This window comes from Heterocephalus glaber, unplaced genomic scaffold (genome assembly GCF_053883595.1).
Source record: "Heterocephalus glaber isolate CG9 unplaced genomic scaffold, H.glaber_assembly_v1.0 deba00001773, whole genome shotgun sequence".
Classification (NCBI taxonomy): domain Eukaryota; kingdom Metazoa; phylum Chordata; class Mammalia; order Rodentia; family Bathyergidae; genus Heterocephalus; species Heterocephalus glaber.
Window position 1 is genome coordinate 9,919,878 of NW_028258463.1, and position 13,479 is coordinate 9,933,356.

At 61.5% G+C, this 13,479-nt stretch overlaps 1 protein-coding gene across 2 annotated transcripts in view; it reads left to right on the forward strand.

Annotated features, from left to right (window-relative positions):
- Positions 1–13,479, forward strand: part of Rara (retinoic acid receptor alpha) — a 39,792-nt gene that overhangs the window by 2,744 nt on the left and 23,569 nt on the right. The window contains exon 1 of one of the 2 annotated variants that reach the window (XM_004859447.4): positions 6,284–6,447. The exons of the other annotated variant lie outside the window; for it this stretch is intronic. The gene's annotated coding sequence lies outside the window, so the exon portion shown is untranslated. Of the gene's footprint in view, positions 1–6,283; positions 6,448–13,479 lie in introns of those variants that run through there. 2 annotated transcript variants of the gene reach the window in all.

Here is a 13,479-nt window from a genome sequence, read left to right on the forward strand (position 1 = left end):
CCAGAGGCTCGAACTGACACTGACCTGACGGGCCGGCCTCCCTCCAGGGAAGGGGCGTGGATGCCCCAAAGATGGCCAAGTTGGCAGCAGCCCTGGCCGGAGTGCTGGGCCAGCCTGGGAGCGGGAGCAGGCAGAGGAGGGCTGGCCATGAGCCCCCCTGGCCCCTTGCTTCCTGCTCTCCGGGCAGCTGTGGGCGAGAAAGACTGTAGGGACTATTTTTAGTCGCCTGTCCGCTGGCAGGAGGAACGTGCAGAGGAGCACGGGGCAGGCCAAGGGGTGTTGGAGGTGAGGGTTGGCAGGTGGGCAAGGAATGGGAAGGGCCCCGGGGCCCAGGTGTAGGAGGAGGCAGGCAAGCTGCAAGGGGGCAGACCCGGGCAGAGACGGGAGCTCAGACCTGGGAGGGGCCAGGAAGACACCTGGATGGCACCTCCACTCACAAGGGGAGACTGAGCCCCGAACGCGGATGTGGGTTGTGCTAGGGCTCTGCCAGTCTGTGGCTCCACTAGGACTCAGCCTAGCCCCTTCTGCTGCTCTTCTTGGTCAATGTTCCTCGCCGCCTCACCTCGCGGGGTCCACAGGCCAGGTGGGCGCGCGTGCGCGAGCACACACACACACGCACACACAATGCACACACACACACACAGCCCTTTCCCCCTCTGCCTGTGTGCAGGTCTCTTGGGAGCACGGGCTTGGCTGGGGAGGCTGCACTGGGGTTTGTTTGGGTGGCCTGCGGCTGCTGGTGTGAATGAAGCTGCTGGACAGGGCCCAGCACACTCATGCTGACAAGCACTGGGGCGCGGAGACACCTCCCAGAAGGGGCGTCCTGCCCAGTTGCCTCCTATTAGACCAGGGACCCGGCCAGGGACCCGGCCAGGGATGTGTCCACAGTGACAGGACCAGTTAAGGACAGGACGACTAGGATTCCCCAGCTCAGGAAGCAAGCAGGGCTGATTGGCAGGGAGACAGGACAGGTTTATTTGTTAGTTTGTTTTGGGTCTCGCTCTGTAGGCCAGGCTGGGCTTCAACTCACTATGTAGGGTAAACTGGCCTCAAACTTGTGGTGATCCTCTTGCCTCAGCCTCCTCAGTGCTGGGATCACAGGTGTGGTTTACCTCGGCCAGCTCAGGCTCTGGGCTTCTGATTCCTGGTCCAAAGGGATCCCTTCTCTGAGGCCTGGAGGCAGGGGTGGGTGCTGTGGGAGAGAACTGGGAGCATAATCACAGCCCCTTGGGGTCCAGCCTGAGTTCTGTCTCCCTGAGGGCTGCCGTGTTGTACAGCTACAGGGAAACCTGACCTTGGGCTGTGAGTAAACAACGCCCCCTGGAGTTGTTCAGGTCCCTCTGCAGGCAGACGTGGTACCTCTGTCCCCTGCTTCGCCTTCAAATTGACTTCAGGCCCAGCTGGGAGGTGTCCCAGACAGGCCTTAATGCAACCCCTCTCCCCAGCCAGCCTCCCACCAGCCACTCAGCTGCTCCTGCCCCTCCGCTGTCCCCTCCCCAGTGGCCACAAATTACGGTGTGGGAGCTCCTCCCCGACCCATGGCCCCTCTCAGGGGGGCTGATTTATCTCGACCCCACTGCTGTGAGAAATCGATAGTGCAAATGGACTGAGGCTGTTCAGGCTGTCAACTCCCCTCAGGCCCCACTGACTCCACAGGGACTTTCAGAGTCCTCCATCCCCTTCGGCCTCGACACACACAAAGATATCCACACCTAGTGGTTGGTTGCAGCTGGAGCACAGAGCACAGGAATCCCGTCTGTTTGTCTGTCTGTCTGTCTGTCTCCGCCTTGCTGCTTCTCTCCTCTCCTGGGCTGGTCTCCGCATGACAAATACTCTCCAACGCTTACTTCCTACACTAGGTGGACTGGGGGTGGGGGCCGGGCTCCAAGGGTAGTGGGCTGCCTGCCAGAGGCTGGAGGGAGGCCGCGGGAGGGAGAAGGGATTGGGTGACGGCCCACCCCCTCGGAGCTGGAAACCCAATCCCTGCACCCCACCCTCCCGGGCTCCCTCCTGCTCAACAGCTCTGGCAGCTGCTGGCAGCGTGCGGCTGGCAGAAGCGTGTGTGAGCGCATGTGTGTGTACGTGGGGCGTGGGGCCGGGGCAGGGGTGCTGCCAGGACACGTTAAAGGAGACTCGCGCCCCGGTACAACCTGGGTGGCAGGAGGAGGTGGGGCAGGTAGGAGAGGGGGTGGTGAGTGGTGGGCAGGGGGCAGAGCGGCCCAGGGGTCTCACCAGCTTGTTGCCACGGGAGCAGGGTCCGGCGAGATGGGGGTGGGCAGTGGAGAGGGGCAGGAGCGGGCCCAGCCCCGTGGGGATGCTAAAGCCCGCCTGTCTTCACCAGGGGGCGCCTGTAGGCAGAGGGCACAGCCCCTGTCCCGATCGCTGGCCACGCCTGCGGGCAGCGCAGTCCCGGTGGGTGGTGACTAAGTCGCTTCTGTCCTAGGCTGGCAGAGTGCCAGGCTCAGCTCTTCTCGGTAGGTGAGTCACTGCCCTGGCATCTCCCCCAGATGCGGCTGAGTCACCCCGCCATGCCAGCTAGGCGGGTGGGCACCACGCTTGGAGTGGGGGTGAGGGTTCGCGTGGAGCCCCCGATGCCCGCTCTGATCTCTCTGTCAGGTCCTGGGACTGCCCAGAAGCCCACAGAGCCTGCAGGGCTGCTGCTTCTCCCATACCCTTGGTAGAGGGGAAGGAAAGAGGCAGTGGGCAGCAGAGGGGGTGGATGTATTTGACTTGGAGTAAATTCAGGGTAGAGAGGACTGTGGGTTCGAATCCCAGCTCTGGTGTGGACAGGCCACATGACATTGGCAAGGCAGTTTACTTATTATTATTATTTTTTTGGTGGTGGTGGTGGTGGCTCTGGGAATTGAATGAAACTACCTCCCAGGCAGGACCTTTAAAAGAAATTTTTTTTTTTGGGTACTGGGGATCGAACTCCGGACCTTGCACTGGTGAGGCAGGCGGTGGAACCACTGAGCTAAATCCCCGGCCCTAAAACTTTTTAAAATTTTGAAGCTAAACATGGTAGTGCATACCTGTAATCCCAGTGCTTGGGGGTCTGAGGCAGGAGGATCTCCATGAGTTCAGTTTCAACCTGGGCTACACAGTGAGTTCAAAGCCAGCCCGAATTGCATAGTGAGACCTTGTCTCAAAACACCCAGAGAGAAAGAAAGAAAGAAAGTTAAAAACTAAGATTTTTGAGACAGGGTCACTAAATTGCTTGCTCAGGCTAGATTCAACTTTTTTTTTTTTTTTTTTTTTTTTGGTGTAGTTCAGGCAATCCTCCTGCCTCAGCTTCCCAAGTGCTGGGATCACAGACATGCTCCACTATGCCTGGGTGCAATATACTTTTCAAGCCTCGGTTTCCTCATCTGTACAATGGAAATAGGAGCCCTGCCGTTCCTCCTTGGATAAGCTGAGAGGCGGGAGAGGGGTGGTTGGGGTGGGTTCTAGCAAAGGTCTAGCCTGCATCCAGGGGGTGGCAGAGGGAGGGACAATCGCTCCTGGTCTCTCCTTCAGCCTCCACTTACTACCACAGCCCATGAGGGAAGTGCGGGCCTCCCATGGCTGCTTCACAGCTCTTCCGACTACTGAGAGCCGTGTGTAGCCACTGCTTACCCATGATCGCTTTGCTTCCTCTTTTTTTTTTTTTTTGGTACCGGGGATCAAACTCGGGAACTTGTGCTTGCGAGGCAGGCGGCGGAACCACTGAGCTAAATCCTCCCCCCCCCCCCTTTTTTGTACTGGGAACTGAACCAGGATTGCTCTGACACAGAGCTACATCCCCATCACTTTTTATTTATTTTATTTTATTTTATTTTGCAGTACCGGGGATCAAGCTCATGACCTTACACTTGCAAGGCAGGCATGGCATCACTAAGCTAAATCCCCGGCCCACTTTTTATTTTTAATTTTTTAATTTTTATTTTTTGGTACCGGGGATTGAACTTGGGTCCTTGAGCTTGTGCAGCAGGTGGCGAAACTTTTTATTTTTGATTTGGAGACGGGATCTCGAAAAGTTGCCCAGATTAGTCTCAAACTTTCGTCCCTCCTGCCTTGGCCTCCCTCAGTAATGGGCTTCCAGGTGGGCACCATTGCACCTGGCTTCCTCTGTTGAGAAGGATCCTTGTCTGGAGAAATCAGCCGCCAGCTCTTCCCCAGCCTCTGTCCTGCAGGGAAAGGGTAGGCCCCACTCCTGAAGAGCCCTGCACCCTGGGCCGTGCCCTCCTCCCTCTGCTAATTTGCTGAATTCTGCAGTGAACCTGGAGCTCAGCTGCTGCTGAGGCCTGAGGGTCCTGGCCCCTACCTGGGGACTATCCTGGCTCCTGGAGTGGAGCTTGGGTAGGGCTAGGGCTCGGACAGGTGGAACTGGGTGCCCGGGGTGGGAGAGGGTGCTCCCAAGGTGCTCAGGCTGTTTGTGAGGGTGTCTGACCCTTACAAGGATGGGTTTGTGTGTACACGGATTCCTCCTCTCCTTCTCTGGTCTGCACATGGGCTGCAGCTGTGTCTGTTCAGGAGCTCGAAGACCCCTGCTTCGTGCCCGTGTGTGTACACTTCTCTTTGCAATGCTTGTTGGAGCCGCATGTGCGTACACATGCTCGGAACCTGATGTGCATGTAGGTGTGCATGTGAGGGTGCCTGAGCTGCGTGCAGGGTGTACCTGACTCCCTGGCAGGTGGACGTGAAGGTCTCCCCGAGGGAGGTGGGGGGCTCTGTCCACGCACAGCACACTCATGCATTTTCTCTCCACCAACCTCTCCCCTGGCCTCACCTGCAGCATCTAAACTGGGTGGAGCCGGTGGGGGTAGGAGGTGGCAGGTGGTGAGCCTCCTCCTGGGGCCTGCCATTGGTGGGGCTCAGGCTACAAGGCCCTTGGGGTAGGGGTGCTGGGGGAGAAGGGGTTAAGGTCGGCGTCCACATCTGGGAGCCATTGGCGCATTCCTGCCCGCTGAGCGCATGTTTGCGGATGGATCTGGACGGGACGGGGAGGTAGGGCGGCGCGGGCGGTTTGCACTGGCGGACGGAAATCCAGACGGGAGCCAGAGACTGCCCAGGGCACGGGCGGGAAGGGACTGGGAGGCAGGCACTGCCTGCAGTTTCCCCTGCGCCGGACCCCAGGACCGAGCTCCAGCGGCCGGCTGCGCTCCCTTCCCAGGCTGCGGGCGGGGCGGGGCGGGGCGGGGCGGGGGCGGGGCAAAGCGGCAACAGAACCTCAGTTCTAGAGCCGGCTCTGCAGGCAGTGGAACGAGCACAAAGCCTAGTGGCCGCCTCTGGCCTCCCGGTCCTGTCTGTAAAGCGGGGGCCCGGGGACTGGTGGGCCTGAGGGGTCTGCTCGGGTCACCCCGTGGGCTCCTCCCCTGGGGCGCAGGCCCGGGCGAGTGGCGCTGCCCTTCCTCGTGGGAATCCTGCGGGCACCTGCGGCGACGGCTCCAACCGGGAAAGGTGGGGACGCGATCGTCCCCAAAAGGGCAGCAGGTGGGAGGGGCTTGTGGCCGCGCTGGGGCTGGGGCTGCAGATGGAGCGCGGCTCAGGTCCCATCGGGCTGGAGCTCGGACGAGAGCTGCTTCCCAGGCTGCAGGCAGGAGGGGTGCTCCAGGGCGCCCCTGCCGGGACCTCCAAGTGCTGCCCTGGGCGAAGGGTACTTCACGGGGACCAAGGATCCTGGCTGGGCCAGATCCCCCGGCCTAAGGAAGGCGTGCATACAGGAGACCCGCTCTCCCTTTTTGGAAATGAGAAAATTAAGGTCCAGAGAGGGGCAGTGACTTGCTCAAGGTCACACAGCTGAGCTCCAGCGGGGACCTGGAGGACTGTCATCAGGAGAGATGGGGTTTGGCAGCGGGGAGGAGTCACTGCGTTCACTTCCACATTCACCACCTCCTTTCTTCCCGGGTTTAAGGGTGTGTGTGTGAGTGAGTGTGGGCGTGTGGCTCGGGGAAGGGAGTGTGGGTTACCACACACTGCGGGCCTTTCTCCACCGAGCCCTATTTCCATTCTTTCCACAGAACAGCGCGTCCCCGCCCCCCGCGCGCTATGCATCTCCCATTCTGGCTCAGAGGGAGGGAATCTCTCAGATTCCCACGGTCCAGCCCTCAGCCGCGACCGGCTCCTTTAAGACTCGCCCTTTCCCCGGGTCTGTTAAGGAGACAGGGGCGGGCTCGAGCCCAAGGCCCCGCCCCCTGATTCTGATTGGCTGGGACGATCAGGGGCGGTGCCAAGGAGGGCCGCCCCCACCCCTCTCGGTCCCCGCCGCCCCCCCAGTCTGGGGCTCCGGGTAAAGTTTCAGCCTCCGCACGTGACTCGCCATGGCCGCGGCCGTCGCCCCGCGCCCCTGAGCCCCGGACCCCGAGGTCGCTCTCCCGGGACCCCGCGCCCCAACACCGCGCCGAGGCGCCAAGTGCGGGCGGACGCCGTGCCCGCGGGCACCCGGACGGGCTCAGCCCCCGCCGCGAGGTAACTGCTCCCCGGGGATCTGGGGAGCCCTTGGCTGCTGCCGGGATTGGGGGCCCGTGGCCTGCCCGAGATGGGAGCTGGGGCGGGGACCCGGCGCGGGCGGATCCCCAGGGCGCAGGGCTTCCCTGGGCGCCCCAGCCCGCCGCCGCCGCCGCGTGCAGGGCGGGGAGCCCCGTCTGCGCCCAGCCCTCGCGTGCAGCCTCGAGGCTTGGGGCGCCCTCCGCGCGTGTCCCCGGCCTCGAGCGAGGCAGACCTGCCTCCGGGAGCTCCTTTCTCTTTTCTCTTCAAAACCAAGCCAAACAAAAAGACTTTCAAACCTGTTTGGGGAGAGATCAGATGCCCACCGGACCGGCCCCTCCTCCTCTCCCTCCGGTTACCTGAGCCGCTCCGTGGTTTGGGGGAGAACCCGCCTGCTCCCCCAACACCGGAGGGACAGGCTGGGGGGCGGGGCCCGCTCAGCTGGTGCCCCCGTGGAGGCGGGCGGAGATTGGGGTGCGGGGTGCGAGCTGGTGCCGTTGGGTGGGGTGTCCCCGGGTCTTGTGCTGCGTGGGGTTGTGGAAGCCTTTTGGGGTGAGTGGAGGCGGAGGAGCAGACTGGCCGACCTTGCTCTGCTGAGCATGTCTGGGACCGGGTGCTACCCACGAGGCTTGGAAGCTGCTAGCCAGATGTGTGTCTGCTGGGGGCGGGGGCCGGAACATGGGCTTGGCTGAGTCCCCTACGCGCCTAACTGGGCACGGCTGTCAGGCTGCTGCTGGGCAAGGAGTCAGCCCCCCACTGTGTGCTAGGTGGGGTGCCCAACAACTCTCGGAAATCTGACGGAAAAGCCCCTAGGCTTGGAGAAGTCTCCCCAACCTCTTCTCTGTCTTAGGGTCCCCAGTGTGCTGACATAGAGGGTACCCTCTGCTCCCACCCTGGACCGGCCTCCCTCTTCTGTAAGCAGCTGACCTCCTGTGGCTGCCTGTGTACAGGAGTGTATATGTTCTGGGGGGGCTGGTGAGGTCCCGCTACTCTACCCCAACCCTCATTCTGCTGCTGACCCCCCCCCCCCAAGTGGAGAGACTTAGGCATTGATTTCTCATCCCTTTCTCTGGCTGCAGTCTTTGTAGGGCAAGATTGTTTGGGAAGAGCTGGTTCAGTAAGGGTCCCCCCTCATCTTGCTAGGAAATTAGGGCTCAGGCCCTGGACCTCCTCAAATCCCTCCAGGGCTCTATGGGGAGGCTGGGCAGGGACAGCCCCACGTTGGAGTGGGGGTGTCTTAGAGCCTTGGGGCTTCCCCTGGTGGGTAGAGATGAGTCTGGGGGAGGGGACAAGGGAACGAGTACTTGGAGCTGGATGTGTGGCTCTTCCTCCTGGGGGAAGAGGGACAGTGAGGCCAGGGAGTCTGTGGCTGTGGAATATGGTGCAGAGGAGGGGCTGGGAGCCTGGGCCGTGAAACAGAGGTCAGAGGGGTCAGACTGCAGGAGGCCCACGGGACCAGGGAACCTTGGATTTGCAGGGACACTGGGGGTGTGAGCAGGAGGCATCATCGCAGGCTTCTCCCATCAGACTTGGGGTTCTGGACCCGTGCAGCGGTAGATTTGAGGGACCCTGGACTCGGCCACCTCCTCCTGCAGCACCCAAACCCCTGAGTCTTTAGTGTGACCCCAAATGCCCTTGCTGCCACTCTGGGGCACTTCTCTACTTCCCCTCCTACCACTTCCAGCCATGCGGCAGCCTGGCAGGAAGCTAGCTGTAGGCAGCCCCATCCTGCCCGCTCTTGTGCCTCCCCCACTGGGCACAGTCACCCACATATGCCATGACGCGGTTCCTGCCACCCCGTCTCGTGTGGGAGAGAGGACACTGTGTGGCCTTCGGGTCTGTTCTGGAGATAGTGACTTGGATCCCAGTTAGAGTGCTCCCCTCCCCTAAACGATCTGATCTCTGAAGGTGGCGGGTCTCCAAGGATCTTTCTCCCCAGGCCACGTTGAGGTCCTCAGAACTGTGTGGTGTGAGTTCAGTGCGGCCTGTCCCCCAAAACAAACCTCAGTGCCCGGTCCCAGTCCTCTGGGAGGCAGGGGCAGGCAGGACGCACCTCCAGCCAGGCTGGAGGGGATGTTGTGCTGAAGCCTCCTCCGTGTGGTCTGGGGGAGGGAGTCCGACCCTGTGACAGTACTGGGAGTGTCCCTGTGCCCTGTCTGGTGTGGTCTTTGGGAGTGTGGGAAGCTGGCAAGGCCCCTGGCAAGATGTCTGGACTGTCTTGACTTAGCTGGGTTTGGGAAAGGAGTGTGGCAACTGATACTCCTGGCTTCCAGGCTCTGGCCGCACACCCTCTCTGACGCCTGCTGTCTTCCCTCCCTCCACTGCTGTCTGGAGCTCACACGGTTTGGGGGGGACATGGGGTGGGAGGCAGGGCCCGGATCTCCGTGTGTGTCCAGGGAGTGTGCTGGGACTTGGCAGGGTTGGCTGAGGGCGTCTGGGTGTCCCTCCAGGGCGGGTGGTGTGCAGGGACCTGGCCCCGAGTGTGAGAATGTGTCAGCGTCGGTGTGTCTGTCCTGTCTGGCTTGGGCGTGGGTGTCTCTGGCTGTCTGGATCTTGCCTCCCGCCCCACTCCGGTCCTCACCCCTCTCCGGCGCCCCCAGCTGGGACCGCCCACCTGCTCCCCGTCTCTCCCCGAAACTGGAGCCCCCCTAGCCTGTTCCTGGAATTTGGAGAGGAGGAGGAGGAGGAGGAGGAGGAGGAGGAGGCGGCGGCAGAGGCAGACGGGCCTCCCACACTCTAGCCCGCCTGCCTGGCACTGTGGGGATGAAACAGGTGCTGAGGAACGAGGTCTTCCCTGGCTCCCCCAGGGGCTCTAGCACACCGGGGTGGCCCGACCGAGGGGCACTGTCCACCCCGGGGGACAGCGATGACTCCTTCCATCTCGCATCCTGCCCTGGGGGGCCCCTGCTGGACCTCCAGGCACCGCCGTCAGCCCAGGGAGCTGGTGGGGGGATTAGCCTGCTGCCAGCCTGGCCAGCACCTGTTGCCAACCCCAGCCCTGTAACTGGAGCTGGCGACAGAGGGGGCTGCAGAGTGACAGGTGGAATTTCTGCAGTCGGGCAGACCCCTCCCCCTGCCCCCACTCCCCAAGGGTCACCCCATCTCGGGCTCCATGCCCCTGACCTGCCTGAGGACCCCCACACTGGAGACTGCAGGGCTGGGAGTTTGCAGAGCCCTGCTCCTGTTTTGGGGCGGCGGATGGGCTGGTTCTCGGTTAATGTTTTAATTGCATAAAAACTGGGAGCTCAGCTCCAGGCCAGTGGGGAGTCTGGGTTTGGCTGGCCGCCCGGTTTGGGCTAAATATAGTCTGGGACATCTGCAAAGAAGGGGAGGGGGCGGAGGGAGGTTCCATTCCCCACCTCCGGCCAAGGTGCCCTCGCCTGGGCGGGCACCTTGGAGGAGGGAGGGGATCCCTCAGCGCCAAGGGCAGGAGAGGCGCATGGGGCTGGGCACGGCTGGGACCTCGGCTGCCCGGAGGCCAGGGACACCTGAGAGGAACCCTGAGGCCCGAGGGGTGTCCTGGCGGAGCCTGGGCCCCGCCGCTGCCTCTGCAGAACTGCCGAGGTCAGGCAGCGCGTAGGTCACTGGGGCCCACTCTGTGCCGTGTGCACACACCTACCTGGGAGTGGCTTCCTCCCGGCCCCTCCTCCTGGAGCCTCCAGCCCCCGGGTCCTACTGCGGGTCCCTAGCCCTCCTTCCCTCTGTCCCTTGCCCCGCAGTGAAACCCTTCAGTCCAGGAATCGAGACTTGAGAAGGGGAAGCTGCGGTGAGGAGTTCTCTGATCTCCAGTCACGGCAGGAAGTGAACAGGCGGGGGACCGAGGGGGGCAGTGAGTGGCAGGCAGTGAGGGAGGCCCAGCCACTGCACTGACTGACCGTGCACACGGTGTGCGGGGGGCGATGACCACCCTTCTCGAGGCACCCCCTTCCCTCCGGCTCCAGTGGGGGAAACCTGGGGGCAAGCTGATTCTCCAGTGGCTGCGAACAGTTTTCGTCACTCCCCCTCAACTGTAAGAGAAAACTTCTTCCTGTCACGTGGCTGCCACTTCCTGTCCCAGTGTGGTTCCCGGGATGTTTGTTGTTGGTTGTCATGGTGATGGCTGCCGTAGGCACTACCCCTGTTTCTTGCTGGGGGAGAGCTGTCCCTCCCAAGGCCTGCAGTTGGGAGGGGGACTTGGGGGGCCGTCTAGGGGCCCTTTCAGGGTGAGTGTGTGTGGTCTCGGATGCCCCGGTTCCCCCAGGGGCCCCCAAGACTTCTGTCTGTGGAAGGAGTCACAGTCACCCACTCAGACTGAATGTCGGGAGACTGTGGCTGCGGCTGGCTGTACCCGACTGTGGCTGTGACCATGAGTGACTGATCTGGCCTTTGCATCCCCTCTGCCTCCTAAGGCCCCAATTCAGCCAGGAGTGGCAGCACGTGCCTGGATTCCTAGCACTCTGGGAGGCTGAGACAGAAAGATCACAATTTTGAACTCAGCTTGGGCAATTTAGTGAGACATTGTCTCAAAATTAAAAAAAACCAAGGGTTGGGGATGGAGCTTAGGGTTCGATCCCCAGTACTGCAATATATATGTTATATATATACATATATGGGTTTTTTTTGGTAGAGGGGATTGAACTCAGGACCTTGTGCTTGCTAGGCAAGTGGCAGCACCACTGAGCTAAATCCCCGGCCCTAATTTTTTTTTTGGTACCAGGGATCGAACTCGGGTCCTTGCATTTGCGCAGCAGGTGGCGAAACCACTGAGGTAAATCCCTGGCCCTAATTTTTTTTTTTTGAGGAAGGGTCTCACAGTGTTGTCTGGGCTGGTCTTGAACTCACTGTGTAGCCAAGGCTGACCTCCAAATCATGGAGATCCTTGTGCCTCAGCCTCCTGAATGGTGGGATCACAGGTGTGCATCACTACATACAGTTTAAATAAAATGTTAAAAAATATCCCATCTTACCATCTCCTGCACAGTTTGGAGACCTCTTCCAACCTGCACTTGGTGGTGGAAAGGCACCTTCCCCAGGGAGTTTCTGCAGCTCCTTGGGACTCAGTCTGGGCGGGGTCCCCACTGTGTGTTTTGGGGCTGGGGGTGCAGCTGTAGCGGCTCTGTCCCTGACCCTTGGGGAGGCAGTAGCACATTGTAGACAGAGCTCCTGGCTCAGCTGGGGAGGAGAGGGGAGGAGGTTCCCCCTTTGTAGCCCTGCGGAGGGGCTGGGTGTGGAATAGGAAGGCCCGGGGGGGTCCAGGGTGGGGGTGTGGGCGGGGCACGGTCTGACTCAGGCCTGCTCTGGGGCCCGAGCCAAAAGGATATCCTGGCTGGGAGGCTGGGAGGCTGGGAGGGGGCTGTTCCTGGCTTCCCTGCAGCTCTGTCCCCCGGGAGGGAAGGGAGGGGGCTGGTGGCCACAGGCCTGCTAGCAGTGTGCCTGGGAGGCAGAGTCCTGCAAGCTGGGGCGACCAGCTGGGGGAGAGCCCTGTGCTCCGTCCTGTCCCTCTGCTAAGCCCCTGGTCCCCTGACTGTGAGGTGCCAGCTTCCTGCATGGCGGAGGGGGGAGGCAGGCTGAGGGGGCAGCCGGCAAGATGAGGGTGGGGAAAGCCCGTGCCAAGCTGGGTGGAGGCCGGTGGTTTCCAGCTGGGGGGTCCCCTTTGTGCCCCATGGCCCCCCAGACAGAGCTCCCGGTGTGTGGTCCTGCACGCCTGTGGTCTGGCTGTGGCCTGCAGGCTCATCTCTTCCTCTTCCTGTTTTCTTCCTTCCCCATGGGCAGCTCCTGCTCCCTGGGCGGGGGTGCCCCTGCCCTTTCACCTACTACTGTGTTTCCAAGGGGGAGCCCGATGCCGGTCTGGGCGACTCCTCAGTGAACTGGGGCCTCGGAGATCCTGAGTTGCAGAGACCCCCACCTCTTCCTCTGGAGCCTGCCCTGCCCTGGGGCTGGGGCTGTCCAGCGCCCCTCCTGCTGCTCAGCCATCTGTGCTGATACTGTGGTACCTGGGGACCAGGCAGCTCTGGAGCTTGAGCAGAACTTGGGCTTTGGGGAAGCACACAGGGGTGAGACTTCAGATACGTTCTTCTGAGATGAGGCGGGGCAGTGGCCACACCCAGTGCCAAGATGGTGCACGTTGTAATCCCAGCACTTGGCACTGAGTGCTGAGGCAGGAGGATCACCGCATGTTCAAGGCCAGCCGGGGCTACATAGTGAGCTCAGGGCCAGACTGGATGATGTATGGAGACTCTGTCTCAAAAAAACAAAACAGGGGCCGGGGATTTAGCTCAGTGGTTCCGCCACCTGCCTCAAAAGCCCAAGGACCTTGAGTTTGATCCCTGGTACCAAAAAAAAAAAAAAAAAAAGCTTTTACACAGCAAAAAACTCCCCACAAAAGCTGCACTTCCAACGTCCCCAGTCCCCCTGGAGGGCTCAGGGTTCCCATACCTGTCCTAGCTGGAGAGCCCCAGCCTACCCCTTCCCCAAGGGTCTGGGCTTGCTGGGAGGATGGAGCATCGAGAACTGAGGCCAGAGGCCCGGAGAAAGGGGAATAAGGGAGCAGTGGTCAGTGCCGCTCCCTCGCCCCGTCTGCAGATGGGGACGAGGGGGGCAGCTGTGGCTTTCTGTGCACAGTGTGTTTTCCTGGAAAGTTTATAAATAGTTCCAGCCCACTGTGCTGGTGAAATCGGCCTGTCCCGCCCGGCTTGGCCAGCCTGGCCTGCTCCTGGCAGGGTAGGGGTCCAGGGAGTGGGCCTGGAGCCTGTCCACAGGCCGGGCAGGCTTGGGTCCATTTGCATATGACTCAGTAACTGTCTGAACGCACGCGTAGGGAACCCCCTGTCTCCCTCCCTTTCAGCTCGCCAGTCCTCACCCCTCTTCTCAGCCCCCCAGGGGGGTGACTGACTTCCTTTGGGGGAGGAGAGAGGAGGGAATGAATGAAGAAGAGAGCCCCTGCCCAGCTGGGTTTGGGGACCCCTGGTTCCTGTCCCCCAAGGAAGGAGAGGGGAGGAAATGGTCTATTTCTCTTCCCCTTCCCTCACCAAATCC